Here is a 23,549-nt window from a genome sequence, read left to right on the forward strand (position 1 = left end):
GAGCTCAGGAAGATGGAGGTTATCAGAGCGGACGCATCCCGATGAAGGATTAAGGCGAGGAGGGCAAGTATTTAGGGCTAGAGAAGGGTTGGGGGTAGATGCTTCTCGTCTGTTTACTACTACGGGGGACCAGCCGTGGGCTGTGCCAGGGCGTCCACTCCCACGGCTGATGGGAGCAGAGAGATGCTGATGTGCACTGCGGGTGTCCATTGATATCTTTATTGCGGTGGCAGATGCTTCCTGGGCTGGGCGCGCGCAGGAGAGCAGCATGCCATCCGCTTTGCAGGTGCACGTGCAATGCACAGTGGCCCCAGTGCCACCCTGCTGGACGGGCGGCCTTCCCTCTGCAGGGAGGGGCCCTGCTGCATAGGCTGTGCATGGGGTGTGCTGGAGAGTGTGACAGGCGTGCACGCCCGCTCCTCTGTAAAGAACATCAACACGAGCTGAGTGAGCACGTGATTGAGTACCGAGTCCCCATACGTTACACTTTAATATGTCCAGTATGTTTAAAACTGCGTGCCCACCGACATTTTGGTCTTTGGTAAGTTTATCTGTACATGGCTAGTTATTCATGAACGTAAATGCTCAAGTAGGGCTTGGTTACAGAATTTAAGTGTATTTATATATTTTCTTTATACCATATATACGAGTTAACAGTTCCGTTAATGACAGTGAGCGTAGAGTAGAGTGCAGAGTATTGAGTGCAGAGTATTGAGTGCAGAGTATTGAGTGCAGAGTATTGAGTGCAGAGTAGTGAGTAGTGAGTGCAGAGTAGTGAGTAGTGAGTGTAGAGTAGTGAGTGTAGAGTAGTGAGTGTAGAGTAGTGAGTGTAGAGTAGTGAGTAGTGAGTGCAGAGTAGTGAGTAGTGAGTGTAGAGTAGTGAGTAGTGAGTGTAGAGTAGTGAGTAGTGAGTGCAGAGTAGTGAGTGCAGAGTAGTGAGTGCAGAGTAGTTAGTGCAGAGTAGTTAGTGCAGAGTAGTGAGTGCAGAGTAGTGAGTAGTGAATGTAGAGTAGTGAGTAGTGAGTGTAGAGTAGTGAGTAGTGAGTGTAGAGTAGTGAGTAGTGAGTGCAGAGTATTGAGTGCAGAGTAGTGAGTGCAGAGTAGTGAGTAGTGAGTGCAGAGTAGTGAGTGCAGAGTAGTGAGTGCAGAGTAGTGAGTGTAGAGTAGTGAGTATTGAGTGCAGAGTATTGAGTGCAGAGTATTGAGTGCAGAGTATTGAGTGCAGAGTATTGAGTGCAGAGTATTGAGTGGTGAGTGCAGAGTAGTGAGTGGTGAGTGCAGAGTAGTGAGTGGTGAGTGCAGAGCAGTGAGTGGTGAGTAGTGAGTGCAGAGTAGTGAGTAGTGAGTGCAGAGTAGTGAGTGCAGAGTAGTGAGTGCAGAGCAGTGAGTGCAAAGTAGTGAGTGCAGAGTAGTGAGTGTAGAGTAGTGAGTAGTGAGTGCAGAGTAGTGAGTAGTGAGTGCAGAGTAGTGAGTGCAGAGTAGTGAGTAGTGAGTGTAGAGTAGTGAGTGTAGAGTAGTGAGTGTAGAGTAGTGAGTAGTGAGTAGTGAGTGTAGAGTAGTGAGTAGTGAGTGTAGAGTAGTGAGTGCAGAGTATTGAGTGCAGAGTATTGAGTGCAGAGTAGTGAGTGCAGAGTAGTGAGTGCAGAGTAGTGAGTGCAGAGTAGTGAGTGCAGAGTAGTGAGTATTGAGTGCAGAGTATTGAGTGCAGAGTATTGAGTGCAGAGTATTGAGTAGTGAGTGCAGAGTAGTGAGTGGTGAGTGCAGAGTAGTGAGTGGTGAGTGCAGAGTAGTGAGTGGTGAGTGCAGAGTAGTGAGTGGTGAGTGCAGAGTAGTGAGTGCAGAGTAGTGAGTGCAGAGTAGTGAGTGCAGAGTAGTGAGTGTAGAGTAGTGAGTAGTGGGTGCAGAGTAGTGAGTGCACAGTAGTGAGTAGTGAATGCAGAGTAGTGAGTGTAGAGTAGTGAGTGTAGAGTAGTGAGTGCAGAGTAGTGAGTGCAGAGTAGTGAGTGCAGAGTAGTGAGTGCAGAGTAGTGAGTACAGAGTAGTGAGTGTAGAGTAGTGAGTAGTGAGTGCAGAGTAGTGAGTGCAGAGTAGTGAGTAGTGAATGCAGAGTAGTGAGTGTAGAGTAGTGAGTGTAGAGTAGTGAGTGTAGAGTAGTGAGTGCAGAGTAGTGAGTGCAGAGTAGTGAGTAGTTAGTGTAGAGTATTGAGTGCAGAGTATTGAGTGCAGAGTATTGAGTGCAGAGTATTGAGTAGTGAGTGTAGAGTAGTGAGTGTAGAGTAGTGAGTGTAGAGTAGTGAGTAGTGAGTGCAGAGTAGTGAGTGTAGAGTAGTGAGTGTAGAGAAGTGCGTGTAGAGTAGTGAGTGTAGAGTAGTGAGTGTAGAGTAGTGAGTGTAGAGTAGTGAGTAGTGAGTGCAGAGTAGTGAGTGCAGAGTAGTGAGTGCAGAGTAGTGAGTGCAGAGTAGTGAGTGTAGAGTAGTGAGTGTAGAGTAGTGAGTGTAGAGTAGTGAGTGTAGAGTAGTGAGTGCAGAGTAGTGAGTAGTGAGTGCAGAGTATTGAGTGCAAAGTATTGAGTGCAGAGTATTGAGTGTAGAGTATTGAGTAGTGAGTGCAGAGTAGTGAGTGGTGAGTGCAGAGTAGTGAGTGGTGAGTGCAGAGTATTGAGTGCAGAGTATTGAGTGCAGAGTATTGAGTGGAGAGTAGTGAGTGCAGAGTAGTGAGTGCAGAGTATTGAGTGCAGAGTATTGAGTGCAGAGTATTGAGTGCAGAGTATTGAGTAGTGAGTGTAGAGTAGTGAGTGTAGAGTAGTGAGTGTAGAGTAGTGAGTGGTGAGTGCAGAGTAGTGAGTAGTGAGTGTGGAGTAGTGAGTAGTGAGTGCAGAGTAGGGAGTAGTGAGTGTAGAGTAGTGAGTGTAGAGTAGTGAGTAGTGAGTGTAGAGAGTAGTGAGTAGTGAGTAGTGAGTGTAGAGTAGTGAGTGTAGAGTGCAGAGTAGTGAGTGCAGAGTAGTGAGTGCAGAGTAGTGAGTGTAGAGTAGTGAGTGTAGAGTAGTGAGTGTAGAGTAGTGAGTGTAGAGTAGTGAGTGTAGAGTATTGAGCAGTGAGTAGTGAGTGCAGAGTAGTGAGTAGTGAGTGCAGAGTAGTGAGTGCAGAGTAGTGAGTGCAGAGTATTGAGTGCAGGGTAGTGAGTGCATGGTAGTGAGTAGTGAGTGTAGAGTAGTGAGTGTAGAGTAGTGAGTGTAGAGTAGTGAGTGTAGAGTAGTGAGTGTAGAGTAGTGAGTGTAGAGTAGTGAGTAGTGAGTGCAGAGTAGTGAGTGCAGAGTAGTGAGTGCAGAGTAGTGAGTGCAGAGTAGTTAGTGTAGAGTAGTGAGTGTAGAGTAGTGAGTGTAGAGTAGTGAGTGTAGAGTAGTGAGTGCAGAGTAGTGAGTGCAGAGTAGTGAGTAGTGAGTGCAGAGTATTGAGTGCAAAGTATTGAGTGCAGAGTATTGAGTGCAGAGTATTGAGTAGTGAGTGCAGAGTAGTGAGTGGTGAGTGCAGAGTAGTGAGTGGTGAGTGCAGAGTATTGAGTGCAGAGTATTGAGTGCAGAGTATTGAGTGCAGAGTATTGAGTGCAGAGTAGTGAGTGCAGAGTAGTGAGTGCAGAGTAGTGAGTGCAGAGTATTGAGTGCAGAGTATTGAGTGCAGAGTATTGAGTGCAGAGTATTGAGTGCAGAGTATTGAGTAGTGAGTGCAGAGTGCAGAGTACTGAGTGTAGAGTAGTGAGTGTAGAGTAGTGAGTGTAGAGTAGTGAGTGTAGAGTAGTGAGTGGTGAGTGCAGAGTAGTGAGTAGTGAGTGTAGAGTAGTGAGTAGTGAGTGCAGAGTAGTGAGTAGTGAGTGTAGAGTAGTGAGTGTAGAGTAGTGAGTAGTGAGTGTAGAGAGTAGTGAGTAGTGAGTAGTGAGTGTAGAGTAGTGATTGTAGAGTGCAGAGTAGTGAGTGCAGAGTAGTGAGTGCAGAGTAGTGAGTGCAGAGTAGTGAGTGTAGAGTAGTGAGTGTAGAGTAGTGAGTGTAGAGTAGTGAGTGTAGAGTATTGAGCAGTGAGTAGTGAGTGCAGAGTAGTGAGTAGTGAGTGCAGAGTAGTGAGTGCAGAGTAGTGAGTGCAGAGTATTGAGTGCAGGGTAGTGAGTGCAGGGTAGTGAGTAGTGAGTGTAGAGTAGTGAGTGTAGAGTAGTGAGTGTAGAGTAGTGAGTGTAGAGTAGTGAGTGTAGAGTAGCGAGTGTAGAGTGCAGGGTATTGAGTGCAGAGTATTGAGTGCAGAGTATTGAGTGCAGAGTAGTGAGTAGTGAGTGCAGAGTAGTGAGTAGTGAGTGTAGTGAGTGTAGAGTAGTGAGTGTAGAGTAGTGAGTGTAGAGTAGTGAGTGTAGAGTAGTGAGTAGTGAGTGCAGAGTAGTGAGTAGTGAGTGTAGAGTAGTGAGTAGTGAGTGTAGAGTAGTGAGTAGTGAGTGCAGAGTAGTGAGTGCAGAGTAGTGAGTGCAGAGTAGTTAGTGCAGAGTAGTTAGTGCAGAGTAGTGAGTGCAGAGTAGTGAGTAGTGAATGTAGAGTAGTGAGTAGTGAGTGTAGAGTAGTGAGTAGTGAGTGTAGAGTAGTGAGTAGTGAGTGCAGAGTATTGAGTGCAGAGTAGTGAGTGCAGAGTAGTGAGTAGTGAGTGCAGAGTAGTGAGTGCAGAGTAGTGAGTGCAGAGTAGTGAGTGTAGAGTTGTGAGTATTGAGTGTAGAGTATTGAGTGCAGAGTATTGAGTGCAGAGTATTGAGTGCAGAGTATTGAGTGGTGAGTGCAGAGTAGTGAGTGGTGAGTGCAGAGTAGTGAGTGGTGAGTGCAGAGTAGTGAGTGGTGAGTAGTGAGTGCAGAGTAGTGAGTAGTGAGTGCAGAGTAGTGAGTGCAGAGTAGTGAGTGCAGAGTAGTGAGTGCAGAGTAGTGAGTGCAGAGTAGTGAGTGCAGAGTAGTGAGTGTAGAGTAGTGAGTAGTGAGTGCAGAGTAGTGAGTGCAGAGTAGTGAGTAGTGAGTGTAGAGTAGTGAGTGTAGAGTAGTGAGTGTAGAGTAGTGAGTGTAGAGTAGTGAGTAGTGAGTGTAGAGTAGTGAGTAGTGAGTGTGGAGTAGTGAGTGCAGAGTATTGAGTGCAGAGTATTGAGTGCAGAGTAGTGAGTGCAGAGTAGTGAGTGCAGAGTAGTGAGTGCAGAGTAGTGAGTGCAGAGTAGTGAGTATTGAGTGCAGAGTATTGAGTGCAGAGTATTGAGTGCAGAGTATTGAGTGCAGAGTATTGAGTAGTGAGTGCAGAGTAGTGAGTGGTGAGTGCAGAGTAGTGAGTGGTGAGTGCAGAGTAGTGAGTGGTGAGTGCAGAGTAGTGAGTGGTGAGTGCAGAGTAGTGAGTGCAGAGTAGTGAGTGCAGAGTAGTGAGTGCAGAGTAGTGAGTAGTGAGTAGTGAGTAGTGAGTGCAGAGTAGTGAGTGCAGAGTAGTGAGTAGTGAATGCAGAGTAGTGAGTGTAGAGTAGTGAGTGTAGAGTAGTGAGTGCAGAGTAGTGAGTGCAGAGTAGTGAGTGCAGAGTAGTGAGTGCAGAGTAGTGAGTGTAGAGTAGTGAGTAGTGAGTGCAGAGTAGTGAGTGCAGAGTAGTGAGTAGTGAATGCAGAGTAGTGAGTGTAGAGTAGTGAGTGTAGAGTAGTGAGTGTAGAGTAGTGAGTGCAGAGTAGTGAGTGCAGAGTAGTGAGTAGTTAGTGCAGAGTATTGAGTGCAGAGTATTGAGTGCAGAGTATTGAGTGCAGAGTATTGAGTAGTGAGTGTAGAGTAGTGAGTGTAGAGTAGTGAGTGTAGAGTAGTGAGTAGTGAGTGCAGAGTAGTGAGTGTAGAGTAGTGAGTGTAGAGTAGTGCGTGTAGAGTAGTGAGTGTAGAGTAGTGAGTGTAGAGTAGTGAGTGTAGAGTAGTGAGTAGTGAGTGCAGAGTAGTGAGTGCAGAGTAGTGAGTGCAGAGTAGTGAGTGTAGAGTAGTGAGTGTAGAGTAGTGAGTGTAGAGTAGTGAGTGCAGAGTAGTGAGTAGTGAGTGCAGAGTATTGAGTGCAAAGTATTGAGTGCAGAGTATTGAGTGCAGAGTATTGAGTAGTGAGTGCAGACTAGTGAGTGGTGAGTGCAGAGTAGTGAGTGGTGAGTGCAGAGTATTGAGTGCAGAGTATTGAGTGCAGAGTATTGAGTGCAGAGTAGTGAGTGCAGAGTAGTGAGTGCAGAGTATTGAGTGCAGAGTATTGAGTGCGGAGTATTGAGTGCAGAGTATTGAGTGCAGAGTATTGAGTAGTGAGTGTAGAGTAGTGAGTGTAGAGTAGTGAGTGTAGAGTAGTGAGTGGTGAGTGCAGAGTAGTGAGTAGTGAGTGTGGAGTAGTGAGTAGTGAGTGCAGAGTAGGGAGTAGTGAGTGTAGAGTAGTGAGTGTAGAGTAGTGAGTAGTGAGTGTAGAGAGTAGTGAGTAGTGAGTAGTGAGTGTAGAGTAGTGAGTGTAGAGTGCAGAGTAGTGAGTGCAGAGTAGTGAGTGCAGAGTAGTGAGTGCAGAGTAGTGAGTGTAGAGTAGTGAGTGTAGAGTAGTGAGTGTAGAGTAGTGAGTGTAGAGTATTGAGCAGTGAGTAGTGAGTGCAGAGTAGTGAGTAGTGAGTGCAGAGTAGTGAGTGCAGAGTAGTGAGTGCAGAGTATTGAGTGCAGGGTAGTGAGTGCAGGGTAGTGAGTAGTGAGTGTAGCGTAGTGAGTGTAGAGTAGTGAGTGTAGAGTAGTGCGTGTAGAGTAGTGAGTGTAGAGTAGTGAGTGTAGAGTAGTGAGTGTAGAGTAGTGAGTAGTGAGTGCAGAGTAGTGAGTGCAGAGTAGTGAGTGCAGAGTAGTGAGTGTAGAGTAGTGAGTGTAGAGTAGTGAGTGTAGAGTATTGAGCAGTGAGTAGTGAGTGCAGAGTGCAGGGTATTGAGTGCAGAGTATTGAGTGCAGAGTAGTGAGTGCAGAGTAGTGAGTGCAGAGTAGTGAGTGCAGAGTAGTGAGTGCAGAGTAGTGAGTAGTGAGTGCAGAGTAGTGAGTAGTGAGTGTTGAGTAGTGAGTGTAGAGTAGTGAGTGTAGAGTAGTGAGTGTAGAGTAGTGAGTGCAGAGTAGTGAGTGCAGAGTAGTGAGTAGTGAGTGCAGAGTACTGAGTAGTGAGTGCAGAGTAGTGAGTAGTGAGTGCAGAGTAGTGAGTGCAGAGTAGTGAGTGCAGAGTAGTGAGTAGTGAGTGTAGAGTAGTGAGTGTAGAGTAGTGAGTGCAGAGTAGTGAGTGCAGAGTAGTGAGTGCAGAGTAGTGAGTGCTGAGTAGTGAGTGCAGAGTAGTGAGTAGTGAGTGTAGAGTAGTGAGTGTAGAGTAGTGAGTGTAGACTAGTGAGTGTAGAGTAGTGAGTGCAGAGTAGTGAGTAGTGAGTGCAGAGTAGTGAGTAGTGAGTGCAGAGTAGTGAGTAGTGAGTGCAGAGTAGTGAGTGCAGAGTAGTGAGTGCAGAGTAGTGAGTGCAGAGTAGTGAGTAGTGAGTGCAGAGTAGTGAGTAGTGAGTGCAGAGTAGTGAGTGTAGAGTAGTGAGTGTAGAGTAGTGAGTGTAGAGTAGTGAGTGCAGAGTAGTGAGTGCAGAGTAGTGAGTAGTGAGTGCAGAGTAGTGAGTAGTGAGTGCAGAGTAGTGAGTAGTGAGTGCAGAGTAGTGAGTAGTGAGTGCAGAGTAGTGAGTGCAGAGTAGTGAGTAGTGCGTGCAGAGTAGTGAGTAGTGAGTGCAGAGTAGTGAGTGTAGAGTAGTGAGTGTAGAGTAGTGAGTGTAGAGTAGTGAGTGCAGAGTAGTGAGTGCAGAGTAGTGAGTGCAGAGTAGTGAGTGCAGAGTAGTGAGTACTGAGTGTAGAGTAGTGAGTGTAGAGTAGTGAGTGCAGAGTAGTGAGTAGTGAGTGCAGAGTAGTGAGTAGTGAGTAGTGAGTGCAGAGTAGTGAGTGCAGAGTAGTGAGTGCAGAGTAGTGAGTAGTGAGTGTAGAGTAGTGAGTGCAGAGTAGTGAGTGCAGAGTAGTGAGTGCAGAGTACTGAGTAGTGAGTGCAGAGTAGTGAGTGCAGAGTAGTGAGTGCAGAGTAGTGAGTGCAGAGTAGTGAGTGCAGAATAGTGAGTGCAGAGTAGTGAGTGTAGAGTAGTGAATGTAGAGTAGTGAGTGTAGAGTAGTGAGTGTAGAGTAGTGAGTGTAGAGTAGTGAGTGCAGAGTAGTGAGTGCAGAGTAGTGAGTAGTGAGTGTAGAGTAGTGAGTAGTGAGTGCAGAGTAGTGAGTAGTGAGTGCAGAGTAGTGAGTAGTGAGTGCAGAGTAGTGAGTAGTGAGTGCAAAGTAGTGAGTAGTGAGTGCAGAGTAGTGAGTAGTGAGTGTAGAGTAGTGAGTAGTGAGTGCAGAGTAGTGAGTAGTGAGTGCAGAGTAGTGAGTAGTGAGTGTGGAGTAGTGAGTGTAGAGTAGTGAGTGCAAGGTAGTGAGTGCAGAGTAGTGAGTGCAGAGTAGTGAGTGCAGAGTAGTGAGTGCAGAGTAGTGAGTGCAGAGCAGAGTAGTGAGTGCAGAGTAGTGAGTGCAGAGTAGTGAGTGCAGAGTAGTGAGTGCAGAGTAGTGAGTGCAGAGTAGTGAGTAGTGAGTAGTGAGTGCAGAGTAGTGAGTAGTGAGTGCAGAGTAGTGAGTAGTGAGTGCAGAGTAGTGAGTAGTGAGTGCAGAGTAGTGAGTGCAGAATGCAGAGTGAGTGTGCAGTTGAGTGCAGAGTGCTGTTGAGTGCAGAGTGCTGTTGAGTGCAGAGTGCTGTTGAGTGCAGAGTGCTGTTGAGTGCAGAGTGCTGTTGAGTGCAGAGTGCTGTTGAGCGCAGAATGCTGTGTGCTGTTTGCTGTTGAGCGCAGAGTGCTGTGTGCTGTTGAGCGCAGAGTGCTGTGTGCTGTTGAGCGCAGAGTGCTGTGTGCTGTTGAGCGCAGAGTGCTGTGTGCCGTTGAGTGCAGAGTGCTGTGTGCCGTTGTACAGAGTGCTGTGTGCTGTTGTACAGAGTGCTGTGTGCTGTTGTACAGAGTGCTGTGTGCTGTTGTGCAGAGTCCTGTGTGCTGTTGTGCAGAGTAGTGAGTAGTGAGTAGTGAGTGCAGAGTAGTGAGTAGTGAGTGTAGAGTAGTGAGTAGTGAGTGCAGAGTAGTGAGTAGTGAGTGCAGAGTAGTGAGTAGTGAGTGCAGAGTAGTGAGTAGTGAGTGCAGAGTAGTGAGTAGTGAGTGTAGAGTAGTGAGTAGTGAGTGCAGAGTAGTGAGTAGTGAGTAGTGAGTGCAGAGTAGTGAGTAGTGAGTGTAGAGTAGTGAGTGTAGAGTAGTGAGTGCAAGGTAGTGAGTGCAGAGTAGTGAGTGCAGAGTAGTGAGTGCAGAGTAGTGAGTGCAGAGTAGTGATTGCAGAGTAGTGAGTGCAGAGTAGTGAGTAGTGAGTAGTGAGTGCAGAGTAGTGAGTAGTGAGTGCAGAGTAGTGAGTGCAGAATGCAGAGTGAGTGTGCAGTTGAGTGCAGAGTGCTGTTGAGTGCAGAGTGCTGTTGAGTGCAGAGTGCTGTTGAGTGCAGAGTGCTGTTGAGCGCAGAGTGCTGTGTGCTGTGTGCTGTTGAGCGCAGAGTGCTGTGTGCTGTTGAGCGCAGAGTGCTGTGTGCTGTTGAGCGCAGAGTGCTGTGTGCTGTTGAGCGCAGAGTGCTGTGTGCCGTTGAGCGCAGAGTGCTGTGTGCCGTTGAGTGCAGAGTGCTGTGTGCCGTTGTACAGAGTGCTGTGTGCTGTTGTACAGAGTGCTGTGTGCTGTTGTACAGAGTGCTGTGTGCTGTTGTGCAGAGTCCTGTGTGCTGTTGTACAGAGTCCTGTGTGCTGTTGTGCAGAGTCCTGTGTGCTGTTGAGTGCAGAGTGCTGTGTGCTGTTGTGCAGAGTGCTGTGTGCTGTTGAGTGCAGAGTGCTGTGTGCTGTTGAGTGCAGATTGCTGTGTATTGGCAATGTAAATGACAATGCCATTTATTTATGATTTAAAGGAAAAAAAAGTAATGTCATGAGCAATGCCAATAGCTCTACCTTTAATGATGCCGAGACCATTGCATTGTAAATGCTTGTTCCTATGTCTGGGAACAACCTGCATCTCACCAAAGGGGAGCAACCATCAGTCATGTGACCCTGTACACTGGCAGAAAGGCCCCTTCTGGGCAAGACAGGAAAATGATAATTTTCTAAAAATGTAATTTTCCAAAATAGTAGCATAAAATCCAACTTGACCAGTAAATTGGATTTTAATTTACTATTAGAATGAGCTCTTAAACCATTTTTTCAAGCTACCCCCAAACTGAAATTAATCATTATAATTTGTTATAATGTAACCCAGTGTTTTCCTATTAGAGAGCAACCCACACCACAGTGAAAAATGACTTTGCAGGTTTTTTACTGCCAGGGCATGTAAATCAATAAATATACTTGCCCTATTTTTTTAATTTAATGGCCCCAATTTACAAAGGTTAACTGAGGGGAAAGTCTAACTTTACTACTCGTAAATGTTGTTTGTGAATACCGAAAGTCAGACTTTACGACTTTTGGTATTCACAAAGGGCATTTACAAGAAGTAAATGCCATTGGTGAATACCAAAAGTTGTAAAGTTTGACTTTCCTCTCAGTTTACATTTGTGAATTGGGGCCAATGCACCCTGCCCGTGGGCATTTGAGTGCCTATCTTAAGGGTGGCTAAGCATTAAAAAGTAAGGTTTAGGTCTGGTAAAAGGTTTACATTTTGCTTGGTTAAAATGGCAGTTTACAACTGCCACTCATGTTGCGTCGATACAGAGAAAAGGGGTCCCAGAACAGGAGGACAGATAGGAATAATGAGCGAAGGTTTTTTCTTTTTTTTGAACACAGTGTAATTTAATCACAGAGTGCTCAAAGACATCTTAATGTACATTACATTTATATATCAATTCACAAAAAATTATAGTGCCCAATGGTAGGGGAGGGGGGAAGGGGAAGTGAAGTGATTGGAAGTGTTGAAAAATAAGGAATGTGACAAAGGTCAAGCATACTTAGTAACATGCAAAAATTTCTTCAGCTGGCTTCCCAGGGGAGCCAGGCGACGGTACATCAAATGTTTCACATTTTTTTACATAGCCAGACTTCTGTAGACAGCAGTGTAAATCACACTAGGGGTAGAAGTTGGTGTGGGGGTAGTAGTCTATGTTTCGACCCAGTAGGTTGTAGGGTAAGTATGCCTTACAAAGCGGGTCTTCTTCAGGACGGGGGAGGGGTAGGGCAAGCTTCCTAAAGAGGGGGGCACATAAACACATAGTTAGACTGGTCCCACAGGGGGATCCAAAACAACACGGTGGAGCAGGGTTGAAGGCTATATCAAAAAACGGCCACAGTGCCATACATATATGTGTATAAATGTATATACAATGTTCCCTAAGCGATAAATAAATGAGGCTCTGTATGTTATGTCAGCATACTAAGACAACTGTCAGGGGCGTAACACAGACCCACGCAGCCCCCGCAGTGCGGGGGGCCCAATGCTTCAGAGGGGCCCCACGCTCCAGGGCCCCCCATACTCCCAGCAGAGGAAGACTGCTGCAAGCAAGGCAGCAAGTCTAAATTAATCAGTGCGCACATGGCAGGGAACGGTGACAGCCTCTATTTAAACATTAAATAACAGGGGTGTAATAACACAGGCCCCCACAGGGGGCCCCCCACGGGGCCCCCACGCTCCAGCCCCCACCTCACTCTCGGCAGAGCCAAGTCTATAATCTGTGCGCGCCTACACCACGGATGGTGACGTGACACTTCTCTATTTCACCTTTAATTATAGGGGTTATTAGCACAGGCCCCTGCAGGCCCCCCCCCACGCTCCAGGGGCCCCCTCACTAGTCTCAGCAGAAGCAGAGGCAAGGCAGCAAGCCTATAAACAGTGAGCACACACCACGGACGGTGTGACCTGCCTCGGGCTCGGCACAGGGGCCTCTATTAAAAAAATGAGTTATGGTTCCGTGCGCTGATCACATGCATTGTGCTAAAAGTTGTTTTCCATCTGCTTCTTTTTTAAGCCTCTCCTGCAGATGCTTCTAGTAACAGCACTACAGAGGCAGGCTCACAAGCTTCTTAGCAGGTAACAAGGTGCACTTTATTTCTCTATTCCGACTTCTGATAGGGTAGGAAGGGGCATGAGAGGCAAGCCCTGAAAAACTGTTCTCTGGCATGCTTCATTGCCTTATGCCAGTGAAGCCTGTCAGATATTAATTGTGAATGTGTGAGGCTGGACTGTGTCAGCCCCTGCCTGACACATGCGCAATACAGCCAGTGGAGCCACAGGTGCTGGCAATGTGATATTATAGCTTTTACATTCAAATAAACGATCCATGAAATCATTTGTTTTCATGTAAAAGATATACATTCTAAGCAAACCGTGCCAGAGTGGTGGGCCAACGCCCTGGCGCCCCCTGTGGAGCAGCCACTGCTGCTATAAAGGTTTGTAAGTCTGGATAGAGTGTGGGTAGAAGGAGAAGGAAAGTGGAAAGTGTCAGGGGGAAAAGGTAGAGCTTTACCTGCATGGTCTACATTACAGTCATGTGTAGTCCAGTCAGGGGGGGGGGGTAGGGAAACTAAAATATATAGGCAGTTACACAGCATAAACCTATAGAGAGAAGCAGTGAGGTGCTTTGTGTGTGTAGACAAAAAACAGGGGTAAACAGAGGGATTGTTCCAAATCAGTAAAACAGTGCCACATGGGTCAGAAAAGAAATTGGTGACATAAGCAGTATCTGTCCATCTTTGTAAGAGGAGGAATGCTTCCAAGTACTGTACAGATACAACCTCCTGAGTGAGGAAATAAGTGGGAGAGCAATCACGATTGACAATCTTGAGCAGAATTTGCACTATCCTAAAAGGTCTCAATTTAGCCTACCCCTGCTTTGGTGAAGGAGGTCAACATTTTGAGAAGAAATTCCGGCCTCAAACATCTCATGCTCAAGAAGGCTGTCAGAGGAAGAAGTGAACATGTCAGACCAGCACTCAATTTAGCTGCAGAGCACCAGGGGAGGTGGGTGGTACACTATACTAAGCACAGATTTTTAGCTCAGGTGTTTTTAGCCAGGTCCGTAATTACATCGCACACACACTTTGGAGAGACCCTCAATATCTTTCATCCCACTTAAAGCCCCAGAAACAACACCATGTCACTGTCACCTAATGGCCTGGCACTGTGCATCATGCATGACTCATGACAAGTTTCCAGATTGCCTATGTGCAGAGGCATAGTGAACCCTCCCCCACCGAACCCCACCCCTTGCTTTAGAAACTATGGTGAAGTCCTTGATGGGCCTCTTCTGTCTGCAACTCTGCAGACAAAGGCTCAGCTCATAATTAATATGAAAAAGTGGACAAGTGAGTGGGTGAAGGGATGGGTGGATGGCTGGATGGATTTGTGAAAGGGTGAATGGTTAAATGAAAGGTTGAATAGATGGATAATGAGAGAGGATGATGGATGGATGAGTGAGTGGAAGGATGGATTAGAGAAAAGGTAAATAGATGAATGTATGGGTGCAAGGGTAGATGGATGGATAAAAGGGTGAATGGATGAGTGAAAGGATGGATGGATGAGTGAAAGGGTGGATGGATGAGTGAAAGGGTGGATGATGAGCGAGTGAGTGGATGGATGAGTGAAATGATGGATTGATGAATTGATATGTGAAAGGGTGAATGGATGGATGGATGAGTGAAAGGGTGGATGTAAGGATGGATGAGTAAGTGAAAGGGAGGGTAGATGGGCAAAAGGATGGATAGATGAGTGAAAGAGTGAAAGGATAAAGGGATGAGAGAAAGGATGGATGAGTGATAGGGTCAATGGATGGATTCATGAGTGGATGAGTAGATGGATGGGTGGGTGGATGAGTGGAAGGAAGGATGGCTAAGTGACAGGGTCGATAGAGAGAGAAAGGGAGGATGGATGCATGACTGAAAGGCTGAACTGGTGGAAGGATGAGGGACTGGGAGGATATATGAGTAAGTGAAAGGGTGGCTGGATGGGTGAAAGGGTAAATGCCTGGATGGATGAGTGGATGGATGGATGGAAGAGTAGATGAGTGTAAAGATGGATAGGGTGAAAGGGTGGATGGCTGGAGAATGAAGGGATGAGTGAAAGGGTGGATAGAGGGATGGATGAGTGAAATGATAGATGGAAGGATACATGGACAGGTTTGCAAATGGTTGAATATGTTTGGATATGGATGTGCTTACTTATATACTATTGCACAACCTCCTCTGATGTGTCTGTAAAACGTACCTTTTGTCCCGAAGTTACGTCCTGAATTTTGACCTCCTGTCCTGAATTTTGACCTGTGGTAGGGCAAAGTGGTAGGTGGTGGACTGGGACACCAGGGGCGAGGGGGGCCCCCTCCATGTGCTTTGCAGGGGGGCCCCCTCAAGTTTCGTTACGCCACAACTGTGTAGTCCAGTCATGCATCGAAAAGGGATATCACATATTATCACAGCAAACACTCCGAGGTTGCCCTGAACAAGAAGGAAGAAAACTTACACACAAATCAATGGAGTACACTTAACGAAGCAGTCAGGCTGATTCGAAAGCACTGGTGGCCAAGGGGAAGCCGCACTCCTCTAGAGTTGGAAAAAGCCACGATTAAATGGCATGAAGGCGTAATGCGTATTAAAAGATAAGATAAACATAGGGAAAAAGGTGTTTACCTGACTATTTCAAAATGGTGGGCTAGACATTGGAAAACCGGTCAATCGTACCGTGGTAGCCTAAAGAGGGTGATTGAAGGCGGGGATAAATGTTAGTGTGCGGAAGCTCCGCGATCGCTAGGCATTGGCGGTTTCAATAAAAACAACAATAAACCGTGGGTATCGGTTTACCTAGAGTGGGGTAGGAACTTCCGTAAGGCAACCAATATGCCGGCGCGAAAGCTGCTTTGAAAGCGACCGGGCAGAGCAGGAAACTAGGGACCATATGTATCAAGCAAATTTGCATTCACAAACTCCGAAATTCGCTGAATTTAAGCGTTTGTGAATGCAAATTTGCCAAATGGTATGTATTAAGGAAAATCTGGTGCAAACCAAGGAATCGCAAAATTTGCGATTCATTATTTTGCAATTGCATTTAAGGAATCGCAAATTTAGCGATTCCTTAAATGCAATGTAAGAGGCAAAAAAAATGCAAATTGTCCTTAAGGAATCACAAATTACCACCAACTTCAAGTTGGTGGTAATTTGCAAATTCCTTGAAAAATGCACATTTTTGCATTTTTCTAAGTGCCATGTGACGCACATACATGCCCAGAGCAGGCACCCACCTCACGGCATCCATTATCTGGGGGAAAAAGGCAACGAAAGCAAATCACCGATGCCCACTTTCTTAATCAGTAACTTCCACGCCTCCCCGGCCTCGGAGTTTCCTAGCAAAGACACCCACACCTCAGGCTCCGGAGCAAGGCATGGCGGTCCGCATTATAGTTACGATGATTGTATTCTCAGCTGCACTTCAGACTGGACCCACGCAACTGGTATCTCAGGAATTAGCATCACTTCGGGCATATCGCGGTGAGTTCAGGTATTCACATTTACAATGCAGGATGAGGATAAAGTATATATCCCTGCTTGGTAGGGCTGGAGCCTCACAGGCATGCTGCCATCATGGTCGTGCGCCACCTAGTGCCCCCGCATACATAGTACATTGAACTCAGACCGTGCGCTATTTGGCTAGGAGGTCTAAATCCCTAGACATAGGGTATATCCCTAAGATATGCAACCCTGGGAGACATGCTACTCCCAAGAACATGCCTGCCAAGCTATTGGACCAAATCCTGTGGGTCATAACAAGGTTTTTAGGGAAATGTTAGCACTGCTCAGCATATTGGTAACACATTTAGGGTACGCATCCCACGAATGCATTATGGTGTTAGTTATTTTATTCTTTAAACCTGATTTTGTATACCTTTGCTAAAGTAAGCTATGATTATTAGTAGTGCCCTATAATGTTGAGAATATGTATTCTCTGAACTCTAATTTTATTTGCTATTGCTAGTGTTTCCATTATACTCATAACAAATAAATTACATCTTTTCCTACAATACGTTAGGACCTAATACATCTACACTAATATAAATGACTGTTGTGTGTGTGTGTGTTTAGTTTGTGTGTATAAAAAAGGTAGGCTCATCTTAATCCCTGCACGTCCTATGGCAGGTCTAATGATCTCCAATCACCTCTATTTCAAATGTGTAAAGCCAAAAAAAGAGGAGTGTTAGGTACTGCCTGCTTTCCCTTTCTCTGCAAAGTTCTGGTTATATACTCACAAATTCAGAAGTCATCCGAAATTTAACTTGGTCGTTCCTCATGTGAGGGGGTACGTAGCAGTGAGGCGGGCAGTGCTGAGTAGGCCTCCTGTTTGCATGGGTGGGCTGGTTTAATAGTTCTGAGATTGGCCCTGGTCTCCTTCAAAGTCAGTGTTTATTTTAGGATGAGTAGCAAATATCCTACCTTGTTTTGCCAATGCTATTCGTGGAGTTGTATTGAATGTGATGGCCTCTTTTGACTTACTGGCTACGGAGTTTAATCAATGCGTTATGTGTTAATTCACACTTTGCCAGAGTGGGTTTCCCGATTAGTCTAGTTTATGATCAGCTAGTCAGGTACTGCTGAATCAGGCTTGTGAATGTTCACCTTTCGTTTGGCAGTGCTATTTTGGGGTGTGCCCAATTTGGATGTCTGCAATAGTTTTCAGTTCTAGGTTCCTACTGAAAATTGTCCGAGCCTTATTTCTGGCACACTATCACCTTACTACATTGGTGGGTAAATATTTTATTTCTGATATCCGGCTGTATAATGGAATGATTGAAAAGCATTACGAAGACATGCCATTTGAATATAATCTCATTGAAGTAAGTGAGGGACATGTGCAAATCTTTTGGTCTGGATTTTTGGATTGTACTTTGCTTTTGCACTGGGTACTGTCTTAAGGAAGCTTTTTCTCATTCGTGAAGTAAGTACAAAGACGGGGAAGGGAGAATTGAGAAAATGAAGCTTTCCTAAGTTATTTAGCCATTATGGTTTCTTACTATTGAAAATACGATGTTGATGTACACCATGATATATGTACTGTTAGAAATAGGGTCTCTAGTTGGCAGAGGTAGGTACCTTTGTTCAAATACGGATCCTTGCTTTTAGTCAGGGTAAGGGGATACACACATTAGATAACCTGTGATCTCCCCCTTGGTAGCTTGGCACGAGCAGACAGACTTATCCCAAAGCAATGTGTAAAGTATTTGTACCAACACTCACAGTAACTTAATGAAAACACCACAAATGGACACCACACCAGTTTAGAAAAATAAAATATATTTAACCCTTTCCATGCGTCAGACGGCCCCTGGCCGTCCAATGTCACAGTGGGCGTGTGCAGAGGATGGCCGGGGGCTGTCCGAACCCCTCCCACTCATTATTTTGCCTTCACCGCGCCGGAATTCGCGCCGCGTCAACGGGTTAAATATCTAAAATATCTTTATCTAAGACCAAAACGACAAAAATCCAACATACACAGTTACAAATATGACTTTCAAAAGGTTTCAAGAACTTGTACCATAGAAAACTATGGAAGTGTGACTTTTACACGAAGTACCTGTTCCAAAAGCCAAACAGCAGCCGCGTCGTAAAACAAAGAAATGCGACACTCCTAAGACCCTAAGGCGCCGATGCGTCAGTCCCGCTGCATGCAGAGGAAGAGTTGAGTCGATTCCGGTCTGTATGGGGAGTGATGCGTCGATTCTTCGTGCCGGTTCCAGTCCACAGGTGATTCGTCGGGAAAGCGTGTCACACAGGTGCAATGTATGGATCTTCGGGATGCTTCGGTGATCGATCTGGCGCATTGCACGGTGCTGCGTTGGTCCTCTTCAACCGCGATCCCTCGATGCGTCGATTCTTGCAGCGATGTCAGAACTTCCAACAGTTTTCCCAGGTTGCGCGGTGATGCGTGGAAATTCTTCTAGCACCGTAAAGATGCGTCGAAAAAACAGCCGCAAGAAGAGCGATGCGTCGGTTACTGTAGTTCTTTGAGTTTCTTCTCTCTTCCAGCTCCCAAACAGCAGCAACAACCTCCAGAGGCTCAAAACTAGCACAGGCACCTCAAGGCAGGTCAGACCTCAACAGTAGAGTTCAGGGGAGCTGGGGGTGAAGTCTTTGTGCCCCTGAGACTACTGAACAGGAGGCCAGCTCACTTCAGGCCCTTGGAGATCTCCTTCAAGCAAGGGACACAGCACACAGCAAAGTCCTTCTCCTTTCCTTGACAGAAACAGCAACTGCAGGCCAACCCCAGACACACAGCAAGGGCAGTATTTCTGTTATGTTATGTTATGTTAGGATGTATTTGTAGAGCGCACGTTCACCCTGGGGTTTCTTGGCGCTGTGTACCGCTGGGGAACCCATCCTGGCTTTCCCTGTGAGATGGTCCCTATTGGGCATCCCCAAGGTGAAGCCAGGCATCCCCGGCAGCGAGGGGGCCGTTGTGGAGATTAAGCAAGCTATTGCCCAGAGTTGCAGCGTGGGACCCATGGTTAGAGAGGTACCGAGGCGAGATTTATCGAGCCCGCTGACATTGGTCCGGTACCCTGCCGCGTCGGGAATTGAACCCTTGTCCCAGGCTGACCTCTGCTTCTGGGTCTGCCGCCTCTAACCGGTGAGCCACACTTCTCCACATTTCTCCTCAGTCTCTCCAGCTCTTCTCCTTGGCAGAGTTTCCTCTTGAATTCCAGGAATAATCTAAAGTTCAGGGGTTTTAGGTCTCATACCTATACCCCAAAATGTCTTTGTTCTCTTTGTGCAAGGGGCTCTGAGCCCAGTTCAAACCAGTTCTGTTGGCACTCTGCCAGTGCACAACAACATCCTTTGTCAGTGTGGGCCTTGGTATCAGACACACCACATGGGGGCAGTGAAAGGCAGCCACAGCCCTATTCAGGTACAGGTGCTGCTCCTCCCACCACTCCAAATGCAGATCAGGCACATTCAGCCTAGTGCTCACTCATCCAGACTCCTGGAGCCACTGCAACTCCCAATCCCCTGTCACTCCAAAGCCAGAGCCCCTGTCACTCCACAAGCAAGCAGAGGCACATAGGACGGTTGAACAAGAAAATAGCCACCTTCTAAAAGTGCTATTTTCAAACACATCATTTAAAAACCATCTTTACTAAAAGATGTGTGTTACATCCTGATCATCTCATTCCCTGCTACTCAGCCTGTGTGTGTATGATGTCATTGGAATGTTACTGTGTGCATGGTTTAAATGTGTGAGCAGTTTGATTGAGTGGGCTGAGCAGCTGGATGCTGCTCCCGGTGGGGCCTGATTCCTTACTCCTTATAACTTCTTTTTACCTAATTATAATTAATAAATACTAACTTAAGAATACCAACGTCTACTGGATCTTCTTACCATACAAAGTACATTTCTACATTGCAACAATGTGTTATTAAATTCTGAGTTCAGGGGCACTATGCTCATTTTTTTCATCTTATCCCTATGGGAAGATATGCCTGTAAAATGTTACAAAACATTCCCCATTCTGTCCTATTGGCAAGATAGCCTTTCAGTAGTGAAAAACGAAATTGGCAGTATTTCACTATCAGGACATGTTACACACACCAGTACATGTACTACCTTTCACATACACTGCACCCTGCCCAGTCGGTACCTTGGGCCTACCATAGGGGTGTCCTATGTGTAAGAAAAGGAAAGGGTAAGGCCTGGCAAGTGGGTACACTTGCCAAGTGGACATGGCAGTTAACAAACTACGCACAGGCACTGCGGTCGCAGGCCTGAGACCTTTTTTCTGGGCTACTCATGGGGGTGGCACAACCGGAGCTGAAACCCACTAGTAGCATTTGATTTACCCGCCCTGGCACACTTAGTGTACTTTACTAGGGGCCTACTGGTAAAACAAATATGTCAATCAGGGAGAACCAATCACAATAACAATTTACACTGGGAGCACTTGCATTTTGACACTGATCAGCAGTGGCAAAGTCCCGAAAGCATCTAAGCCAGCAAAAACGAAATCCAGCACAACATCAAAAACACAGAGGGTAGAGGCAAAAAGTCAGGGAAAACCACACCAAGGATGCCAGGTCTAACACGTACATATAATAACAAACTTGCATCTCCATTGTTGAATTCATGCAATATGACCTCACCTCAATCCCGAGTCAAAAATACATGGTCAGACAAGCCATGCGACTCCGGCCTGAAGCAACTCATTGACAGATCACAGGTGGGGATCACACGACCCTTAGACAAATGAGCGAACAGGAAAAATCGTATTGATCCCACTGATAGGCAGCCACACCAGAATGGTGTAAGGAGATTGGCCCCAATAGAACTCATTTGGCTGGAGGGCCTTGTGTTTCCAAAAACACCATAAAGTCAGATGCTACACTAAGTTAGGAACACACCGCCAATCAAAACACAGAATGCACATTGCAAGCAGTGATCAGGCGTACCACATGCCGGACATCTAGATACATACCCTCTAGCCCTGCATTGTGTCCACACAAGGTCAAGGCTTACCTGTGCTTCTTACCAAACTACCAGATTTATGGCCCCGTGACTAAGCCCAATTTTCTGTCTCCAAAGAAATGCGTAATTTTTTTAATGATGCTTCATGTAATGTAAAAACTGATGTTAGAAACCAATCTGCGTTGAGACAGTATTCAGACCCGACTGTGTGCTGGCTGCTCTACTGGCTGCTGCGTTTAATTAAATTAGCTGTTCCTGGTTTGCAAAATGCCTCTTGTCTCTCATTTTCTCAAGGTAAATTCATATTCAAGCAACAGTTTGGCAAGCCAGGCAGGAGAGGTTGGTTCTTCGAGCCCAACTACTGCCGAAGGAACAGGACCCCACCCGTACGTATTCAAATCTGCACAACAAGATCGCTGAGCAGGTGCCACAATTGATTGGAAGTTCTGCTGAATCCACTCGGCAGAGGTCCGTCCTGAAGCCGTCGTCAGTGGGTAAGAGACTACATATGATCGTTAATCCCAGCATTTGGCGTATGGCAAACTAGGAAGAAGCGTAAAAATCTAACCTGAGCACCCACCCTCTACAGAAATTTGACATATTACCTAGTTTATGTGTCCGAGCTGAGTAGTCACATGGCAGCCTTTGAGGCAATCTCACAGAGGTCACCTTTCTTTGATAGTCAGCATGCTAGGAAGGGGACAGTTGTTTAGTCGCTTGCACCACCAGGAGTGATGCAGAGGGTACTCTTGTCTCTAAGTGTGATACATGGACCGCTTGAACCGCTTGGAGAGACACAGAGGGCACTCTTGATCCCTGGGTGTGATACGGAAGGTACGCATAGGCAATGGGTGTGATATAGAGCCAGCATCTTAATCTTATTTTATAGCCTAAAGGAGTTTTCTTAGTGCTAACGGTTTCCTAACACTGGCAGTACCTGAAAGAAGTGAGAGGTGCTATTCGCATGGACGACTGGGAGTAACATGACCCCTGGGTGTGATACATGGTGTAATTTGGATGTTTGGGAAAAAGTTGGACCTTGGAGAGTAAGGTGCCGCTTATGCATGGTCAAGGAAATCCTTTAGTTTTGAGCTGTTCCTTCTTCTCCGCGTAACTTGTTGCTCTCTTGGTCCCCAAGACGATATTGACAGACTATCTGGCTCACTTTGCTCCATGCACCATGCAGAGACTCCCCATGTCATTGAGCGGCATACGCTAGGAGTAGGCTAAGGATTTTTGACAAAGACTTTTTTTTGTCTCTTTACTTCCATTTCCATTGTGATTTTTTTCAATTCATTCAGTTTTTGATGTTGTTGTACTGGTAAATTAATGCAACTGTGTTTTGCGTGAAATGATATGTCCAGTTAATGATGCAATGTGTATATGAAACAGTTGTCATTGTTTAAATTCTGATATTCTACTGCTAAAAGTACAATTCATAATGTTTTTGAGTTAACCAAGGCACTTTCATACATGTTATTTTTCATATGTGTTTATATATACTAAGTTTGTTTGATGTGTCCTTTCCCTAAGCTGAACTCATAGTAAAAGTAGGTATTGCTGGCATAATTCCTTGTACATATTTTCCTCACAATCAGAGTAGTATTTAAGTTTGTTTTAAAGCCTTGTTATGTTAGAAGTGTACTAGCTCTCAAAAAGTTCCCAACCCCATAACGGATTCTCCTTTAAATCATATGCAAACATTTGACACCAACATAATAGAATAAACAAGGGTCCGCGTACGGACCAAATACATTGGAAAGAGAACAACTGCAAGGGGAGCACTGTTAGAACTATGGGCCATCTTCAAGGTGGCTCGACCTACGATTCTGCCCAGAACCCGCAAGCAAGGTGTCCGCACCTCCCTCACCATACACAGGCACTATCTCTAATGCCTGCCATCCTTGCCGTTCCTGTACTGGGTCACACTAATCCGCCGGTCGAGGGGGATGAAAGGCCCCCTCCTGGGCAGCAAACCATTAGAAATAGGGCACGGAGGTTGCAAGATTGGCAAACCGAGACAATTTTAGCCTCATCGCAGTACGGTGCTAGAATCCCCCCCCAAGTTTGACCCCCCATCCGCCATTTTAGCCTAAAAACCATACACTCCACGAGCAGCCGGGAACCAAATAGCAGGTTTAAACAATACCATTGCTAGGGATTGCTAGGGATAGTGAGGAAGAGAACTACAGTCCCCCAGGATCCGACAGCGAGGGTGAAGGTACAGGAATAGTCACGGCATGGACCAACAGTGTGCCAAAAGATACACACCCACTACTGGCCACCCCAGGCTTCCGTGGTCATGATGCTGATCAATGGGACAACTCACAACTTTCTACTAGACACGGGGGCAACCAGGTCATGCCTATGGGAGGGGACAGACCCCCTATCAAAGAACACTGTAACCATACAATGGGTCTCATGCTCGGTGGTAGGTATCCCCTTCACAGAATCCTTTGAGCTGGAAATAAGAGGCAAAAGGGCTAGGAATCAGCTGTACTTTCCTTCATCCCCGACTAATATAGGACGAGACCTAATGACCAAACTGAACATGTCCACTCAATTTCCTGCACTATAGCCCACTCCTCCCATGAAATTCCCTCCTCACAGCAACAACCAGCAAGACACTCCCATCCTGACACCAGCCAGGGTGGGCCTGGTCAGGCTGACCCCCTTTGTGGGGCTGTCCTGGAATATACAGGAAATTTCTTTGAGCTATGTCAATTAGCTTGGCAGTGGGCATGCTGCTCACACCACCTCCTAGTGAAAACCACCAAAAAGACAAAAACATTGCAAGTCAGTAAGGCACAGAAGGAGCAAGAGATCGAGGACCTCTACTTGTGCATGCCTACTGAGTCCCCCGGGGCTAGGTGGGGAGCTGGCCCAAGGCACATAGGGGCAATGACGGTGACAAACAGACCATGTGTACCTCCAACTGAGTTGTTCTGTGTGCTGAGCTTATTTACAAACAGGTGGTGTTGGTGGGGGGGGGGGCTTTTG

The 23,549-nt window shown here is 46.3% G+C and overlaps 1 long non-coding RNA gene across 2 annotated transcripts in view; it reads left to right on the forward strand.

Moving 5' to 3' along the window:
- LOC144771522 (uncharacterized) overlaps positions 1–23,549 on the forward strand; it is a 531,127-nt gene that overhangs the window by 67,364 nt on the left and 440,214 nt on the right. For both annotated transcript variants that reach the window (XR_013599324.1, XR_013599325.1), the window contains exon 2: positions 20,844–21,043. This is a non-coding gene — a long non-coding RNA (uncharacterized LOC144771522). The remainder of the gene's footprint in view (positions 1–20,843; positions 21,044–23,549) is intronic.

This window comes from Lissotriton helveticus, chromosome 8 (genome assembly GCF_964261635.1).
Source record: "Lissotriton helveticus chromosome 8, aLisHel1.1, whole genome shotgun sequence".
Lineage (NCBI taxonomy): Eukaryota > Metazoa > Chordata > Amphibia > Caudata > Salamandridae > Lissotriton > Lissotriton helveticus.